This window comes from Prosopis cineraria, unplaced genomic scaffold, assembly GCF_029017545.1.
Source record: "Prosopis cineraria cultivar Desert tree isolate PC_DT_omini unplaced genomic scaffold, ASM2901754v1 PC4, whole genome shotgun sequence".
NCBI lineage: Eukaryota > Viridiplantae > Streptophyta > Magnoliopsida > Fabales > Fabaceae > Prosopis > Prosopis cineraria.
Genome location: NW_026555335.1, coordinates 10785291 through 10793637, shown reverse-complemented (window position 1 = coordinate 10793637; position 8347 = coordinate 10785291).

The following is an 8347-nucleotide window of genomic DNA, read 5'->3' as shown; positions in this document are numbered from 1 at the left end:
ACATTCTTTAAAAAAAAAAATAATAATAATAATACATTTCCCAATTTTTAATATAAAAAAACATCGATCATATTTTTTTTTTCAAACTTCAATGCGAAGTTTTAGAAGCTTGGCGTAAGATTCACGCACTTGTACGTGTTAGGTAAATATTTTTTTTAAATTTTTCATGTTAAAATCTAAAATATTAATTGCAAATTTTTCCGCATATCAATATTAAATTTCTGAATGTTGGTATGGAATTCTTTTATTTCTATATATATAACAACAATTACGTCCAACATTTCACGTCAAACGTTGGGAAACTTTTCGTTTTAATTTGTAAGACAATTTAAATTATATGACATATATTAATAAATTTTAATAAGGATATTTTACAAATTTGTTTTTGCAGAACAAAAATATAAAATTTTAAAAAATTGACCTCCATTTAGTGTAACTTTAATTATACATAATTAATCATCACATTACAATCGTTTTAATTTGCACTCTATTTGTATTGAAAAAATATCATTAAAATTTTTTACTTATTTTTGTTAAATAACTTTATATTTTGAGGTGATGAAATACTTTTAAAATTATCTTATAATTTAAAATGATAAATGTATTGTTATAATAATTTGATATTTATCTTGTGCAATATATCATTGGAAGAATATTAATTGAGGATCACTAGAGGCATTTTATATCAAAAAAGGACCTTAAAATTTTTATTTTTTTATTGAACCCTTTAATTCTTAGCTGAAAATAATGTTATAAGAAATAACTTAATTGCCCCTCTTGATGAAAGAGAAACAACTAAACAATAATTGGTTGTTAATGTTTGAATGCATCATTGTTAAATCACAAATTAATTATTGTCAAAATTAAAATTGCTTATTGTTTTTATATAGGATGAACACTACTTTATTGTTATCAATTACGAATTAATTGTTGCCAAAGCTAAAAGGACTTGTTATTTATGTAAGATAAACACGTGTTCTGTTAAGTCTTGTGGTTTCAATCTTTCAATCTTATTAAATTTTGACCATGTTGTTACTAATCATGGATTGGTTGTTGTTGAAATTCAAATGATTTGTTATTTATGTAGAGTGAACACTTGTTCTATTAAATCTATAGTGTTAATTTTTGAATCGTGTTAATTTTAAATATATTATTATCAATCACAAATTGATTATTGTCAAAATTTAAATGATTTATTGTTTAAATAAGATAAACACTCATTTCATTAAACTTGAATCGTTAGTTTTTTAATTTTGTTAAATTTTAAATATATTGTTATTAATCTTGAAGTAATTGTTGTCAAAACTCAAATAATTTGTTTATGTTGAGTGAATAATTTTTATTTTAAATTTTAAAAATAATTTAATTATTTTTTATAAAAATTTATTTTCAACTAAGGATAGAGGGAGTGCAATAAAAAATCAAAATCTTAAATTTTTTATTAATATAAAATACTTTCGTGGTCCTTTGGTGATATTTTCCCTGTGTTATTTGACTTTATAATAATCTGTCGTAAAAATTGAAGGGCAACTGATTCTGTAGGGAATTAGGAATCGTGAAAAAGATACCAGAATCACAGTACAGAGATTCCACCAATCTCCCTGTGCCCATGTGCTTGACTTTACAGCTTTCACCTACCCTCTGCCCCGATCGTCCTGATTTGAATGAACGAAGAAATAGAACACGGAAAAAATGTAGCCACGTACTGTCATTTACAGCTAGATTACTTGACAATAACATATTTAAAATCAAGCCCAAAAATATTTTGGAATTTTAAGAACATCCCTATAATAGCATTGTTCAATAATTACACCTTATTCTAAACACGTTAGTCCTTGTAAAATTTATAAAAATGCTTTCACAAACTCTATTTTAAGAGTTCTTCAAAATAATAATAAATAGTAATTAGATTATATCCCTTTATAAAAGATTCTATTGCCCGTTGCTATTGTGCATTGCACAAATGGTAAAGTTTTTTTTTTTTGGGACCTGAATAATCACAGAGTTATATATATATGTCTTTGTCGATAGTTTTTCTTTTTCTTTTCTTCCCCTCAATTATCTTATAACTGACATTGAATGTGGGTCATTCTTTGCAAATTTCCATAAAATCCATTATCCGATTGTCTGCCGAGTTCACTTAAACGTGTTGTCTTTTTCCATTGGTACTTCACTGCGTGGCGCTGCTACAAACACGTTCAGGATTCTTTCAATTGTGCTCTCTTTTTCAATTTCGTGGAATGTAGCCCCCAATTATTATTCACTTATAAATAATATAATTTATTAAAATGTTTATACTATATATTCTGATATTCATATCTAAATTATTAGGGAAATGACAATCAGAACCTTGTAAAAATATTAATAACAATTATGAACCTTAAATCATTGAAATCCCTAATAAACGATAATAGCCCTTATTTGTAATTAAAAAAATATAAATACTCAATTAAAAAATCTACTAACTACATTTAAAATTATTTATAATGCTAATTAAAAATTTAAAAAGGTTAGTTAAAAATTTAAATTTTTATGTTAGTATACAAATAAATCACTTAAAAAATTAAGTAAATTTATATAGAATTATTTATAATATTAATTGAGAATTTATGAAAAATAATTGTGAATTATGAGTCAATTACTTATAATTTTTTGTTTCTAATATATAGATAATTACTTGAGAAATCTACTAAATATATTTGAAATTATTTATAACAATAATTGAGAATTTAAAAAAATCAATTATAAATCACAAGTTAATTATTTAATTTTTTACTATCGTTTAAAAATTAATAAAAAAATAGTTAAAACCTTTCATAACGTTAGTTGGTAATTTATTAAATTTGTTGTGAATGTTAAACCAATCAATAAAAAATAATTTATTATAAATAAGAATCATAATTTATTATTGAGATTTTAATAATTTAATGTCTATAATTGTCATTAAAGTTCTCACAGGAACCCTAATTGTCATTTTCCCTAAATTATTTGCTTAATTAAGAGTTAAGACATTCATTTTCTCTCTTTTTTTTTTGTATGAAAACAAGAACTAAATCCCACCAACACAGATCATTTTTCTCGGTGTGCTGAAGGTGAGGGATAAACCCCTCCCAACCAAGCTGTTATGGAAATAAGAATCGAAATTTAAACTTCCAACAATTTAATTAAGTGATGATGATCCTATCTTGTCCACTCAAGCTGAAGAATCTTTTTCTACTTTGTCTTTTTTTCCCCCCTAATGACCAAGTTTGTTTGGATATTGAAGAATATTTCAATTCATTATATTATCATTGGCAAAAAATAAAAAGACCTCTTATCAAGTCTGAGAAATGAAGCATAACATGTATAAGAATTATTGTATATTTTATTAGATTAATATACTCATGATGTAGTTAAATTTAAGGGTGTGCTTTATCTCGCCTGGGTTACAATGCCTTAATTTGTATCTTCGAAACCATTATATAATTTGGTAGCAAGACATTACCCAACAAAATTGTGATAAATACTATTTTGGAATGAATTGTAAAACATTTTTTCTGCTAAACTTGGTCTAAAATGCATGATACTTGGTATTTTTTGAAATTATTTTCTTAAACTTGGCATTCTTGCTATTCATAATTAATGTGCTAAGGACATAAAGGAAAAAGACATGTCATTTTTTCACGAAAGCAGGGAAACAAATATCACATTATGAGATAATATTAAATATAAAATGATTTCAAAATTAATGATAGCAGAACAAAAAGGGCAAGAAATTAACTATGCATTATATTATAAGAATAAAATTAATTAAAATAATATTACATAAGATTTTACTTATATGACTTAAGGCATTATAATTGAACAAATCACAAATAAAGTAATACACTCAATCTACTTAAAAAAATTATAAAAAATAACTACTTTTATTGAACTATTGATCAGAACTATCTTATAATAATAATTTGAATAGTCGGAGGTATACACTTTTATTCTTATTTTTAAGTTATTTTCAATATGCTTTGCTGAATTGAAACTAAGAAAAATTTTAAATTTTATTAACTTTATCTATAAATTTAATAAATTTATAATTTTATCTCTATTAAATATACATAATTTAAAAATAAAATACCCAGCATTTAATATGGGCAAAACAGTAAAAAATATATCAAAAAATTATTGAAATACATGCTTTATAAATATGATAAAAAAATACTCTCCTTTTATTTTATAAATAGGAGTATTTGACGAGTAATAGGGTGATTTTCTATCATTATCATGTAGACGGCCTCTTATGGGCAAGCAATAAGCAAAAGATAAGGGAATAGGGAAGTGTGTTGATTTCACTTAAAAAATAAGTGGCTACACAAAGCCACAAATTAAAAGCAGATCAAATCCCACTAACTACATCAAAACAGCCAAACATCATAAGTACTTCAATGCCTAATTACCAGAATCTTTGCATTTCAAAGCAACGTTTTTATGGTGCAATTTTTATTCTGTTAGAGATATCTACGATTTTTTTTTCCTCCCATGGTTTGTTGCCCTTCCAAATTAAGCAATTCCTTTCTGAACCCTCCATGAGCATCTAATAGGCTCAGTCTTGGCGCCTTCCTAATATATGTATTTTTAACATATTCTTATTATTTTATTTTTATCATCTCGTTAATTTAATACCTTAATCATTAAATTAATTTAAAAGTTACTTTGAAAATCATCTCTGTATATAATATTATGCAACATGTAACATGATAGTAATGTAACTGATTATGAAATCGATTAATATGATTACTTTTGATATAGAATTGATTTATAAAATTGATTAATAATATTAATTTTTATTAGAATTAAAAATAAGGTAAAATCATGATTTTCTAAAAATATATCTAAACAGTCCTGTTATATATTAAAATTAATTATGAATCAAAAATTATGTTTTTTTTAAAAATTCAAATATTCATTATGCACGAGAAAATTAATTATGAACTCAAAAACAAGATTTTCTTAAAAATATCCAAACACCCCTCATGGTTTTGGGGAAAAAAAAGTTATTCAAACACCCTTAATTTTTCTAAACTTCACTTGATTTCTAAAACTCTATTTTGTATAAGCTAACCAAGCACTCTCAATTTTTCTTAACTCCATTTTTCCTGAAACTCCATTTTACAGGAGCTAATTTTTTCTCCATTTGATAGTTTGATTTTACAAAATCAATTTTAGAAAATATCATCTAAACACCATCATGTTTTGTTAATCAATTTTTTTCATAATTATTTTTTTTCAATTCAAATCTAAGCACAACCTCAAAATAGGCTAGGTATTAAATTTTGCCTAAGGCACATCCACCCAAATAGGTGAACCGTAAGAACATTGCAGATGACGTTATTGCGGTTTTATAAAAGAAAATCATAGAAATAACTCTTAAACAATTTTTTTTTTTACCTTGGAAATACAATAACACTAAACAATTTACTATACTTCTTCTTGGCCGTGCAAATGCATCGCCAGGGTTAACACTTGGAAGAAAGATTTTAATAGATTTGATTTATAAAAAAATAAATGAAGTTAAATATAAATAAGATATATAAGAGAAAAATGTAAGTAAAATTCATTAAAAATCTCAATCCCCACCTTTTCATTTTTTTTAAGAGTCAAGCTTATTAGAATCTATCATCCCTTCTATTTTGGAACTAAGACTATGGTTCAAGGACGGAGAAAAAGTGTTTTAATATTACCTCATTTGGTTTTATTAGAGGGAGAAAGGGGAAGGGTTTTCAACGACTATTTATTTGGTTTAAGAGGAGAAGAAATAACTAATTTATCATTATATCCTTATTTATTAATTTAATTTGTTGTAATTGTTCCTTGTTTAAAATAATTTAACACTTTAATTTAAATTACATGATTTATGAAAATTCAATCCCATCCTATTAACACTTTGTCAATATGTGTATTAGAAAATTAAACCAATTATAATAATGACAATTTTATAGAAAAAAAAAAAAGGATAAATGAAGTCCCTGATGGTTTGTGACTTAGTTCCCTCACTCATTTGTGCTGGACACCTTATGTGAATTTAACAACAATTTAATTTAATTGATGGTTCGTTTCAGCTTCTTTTTAGGGGGAATTAAATTAAGAGCTCACACAAAAAAATTAATTACTATAAGATCTATTAACAACTGATTGTGTTGTTAATGGCCTTAATTTAATTATCAATAAATATTATAATATTAATTTCTTTGTATAAAACCTGAATATAATTCTCCCTTCTTTCTATCAGCACGCACTACTATATAGACATCTTATGGCTTTAGAGAGCAGAGCGAATTACTCAGAAAATTTTGCTCTCCCCTGAATAGGAGATAAAATTAATAGAAATCAAATATTAAATAAATATTAACAGGATAATTTTTTTGAAATGGTTAATATGCAATTTAAACCGTAAAGTATATGTCTAAGAGCAATTTGAACCTTGAACTTGTATTTAATATATTTTAAACTTTAAACAATTAAATTTGTAACATATTTAGCGTGAAGGCTTCAAAGCATCGGTTGAAGCTCTGTGGAGGATTAGCGGAGCTAGAGCATGAAGAGGACTAGGTGGGAGAGGATGGCGGAAAGTCTTGGAATGTGAGGAAAAGAAGAGAAGAGTGATTAAGGGGCAAAGATAGATAGTGACGAGGACGATGAAGATGAACCAGAAGTTGATGTTTGAGCGGGTAATTTCTCATCAAGGGGGAGAGAGATGCTGAAAAGGGGGGGGGGGGGGAGAACAAGAAAATGTCATATGTAAACATGGGTCCCACCATTTAAAGTTTAAAACTAATAGACATTTAGTCTAAATTAATATTGGAGACTATATTGTCTTTAAATTTAATTATTTAAAATATATTCAATATAAGTTCAAGATTTAAATTGTCTTTAGACTGGGTGTAAATTGCAAATTAATTAATTTTTAACAAATGATAATGTTTATAATTTGTATACATATATACATACATATATATACTAGGATTGTATAAGTAATTACAAATGAATATTAACATGATATTTTTAACTAACAAAAAATAGGTTTGGAATTTCACGGCTATTTGCTTGCATCTTGATTCTTTGGTCCTCCAGTATAATTTCAATCCTAATAAAGAATGTATTGGCAATTTTTTCAAATAAAAAAAGTCAACAACAATTACTTAGGATTATAGATGTAGAATATAGAATTATACCTTTGAGTTTTGTGTTATTAAAAAAAGTTGAATGAGTTCAGTATTTCAATAAACGAGGCCCTCAAACTCCCATTTTTATTTGGAATTATTCATGTAAAACCAGCTGGCTTTTGCCTATGTGGTTCATTGCTTGATATTGAACCACTTGGCAAAGGTTCAAATGCTGCAGGTGCATGAAATGTGTTAAATGAAAGTTTTGATAATAAAATAATTAATGAACTAATTTCAAAGTAATTTTTTCATAAAAAATTCTATCTTATTTATAAATTATTTTTAATATATTTTATTTAAATAAATAAAAACTGTTATTCATTAATTTTGTTTAAAAATTTTAACTCTATCCTCATGAAACTTGCATATGTATATATATATATATATATATATGCTTTCTCCTTTCAAAAATATAAATTATTTTTAATCTAATTTCACTCTCAATAAAGTAGTTATCTACTTTTAAACTAACCTTATCTTTTTATATTTACCTCTATTAAATACCCTACAATAAATTTAAAGTTATTGTTAATAGAGACACTTTTTAAAAAAAAGATAATGACCACATCTTAAAAAATTAAAAATGTCTTATATTTTTAAATATCTAACTCCTTAAAAAATATTTTATATTTTTAAATAGAGAAAGTATTGATGATAAGAAAAAAGGAAATTAAGTGACAGTACTAGAGTCCTGTTACAACATAGTAACAGCTAACACCATTAAAAATCAGGGGACATTGAAGGTGAAATTCTAACAACATATTATGATTTTTACTTATAAAAAATTATATTTGGTTGACACGTGTGAGATTTACATTTACATTAGATTTTGGTAAATTATCAACTAATACTATAAAAATTTTTAAATATTTTTTATTATTTTTCCAAGCTATAGTAAAAAATTATAAATAATTGGTTTGCTCTTTATAACTAATTTCATAAATTTTTAACTGACATTATAAATAATTTTAAATATATTTTATATATTTTTTAAGTAATTTATCTATATATTAACAAAAAAAATTACAGTTGTGGATTTTATAATTTATACTTATAAATTTTCAACTAACATCTCAAGTGTATTTTTTTTATTTCTCAAATGATTTATTTGTGTGTTAATAGAAAAAAATTAAAATTCACAACTGACTATT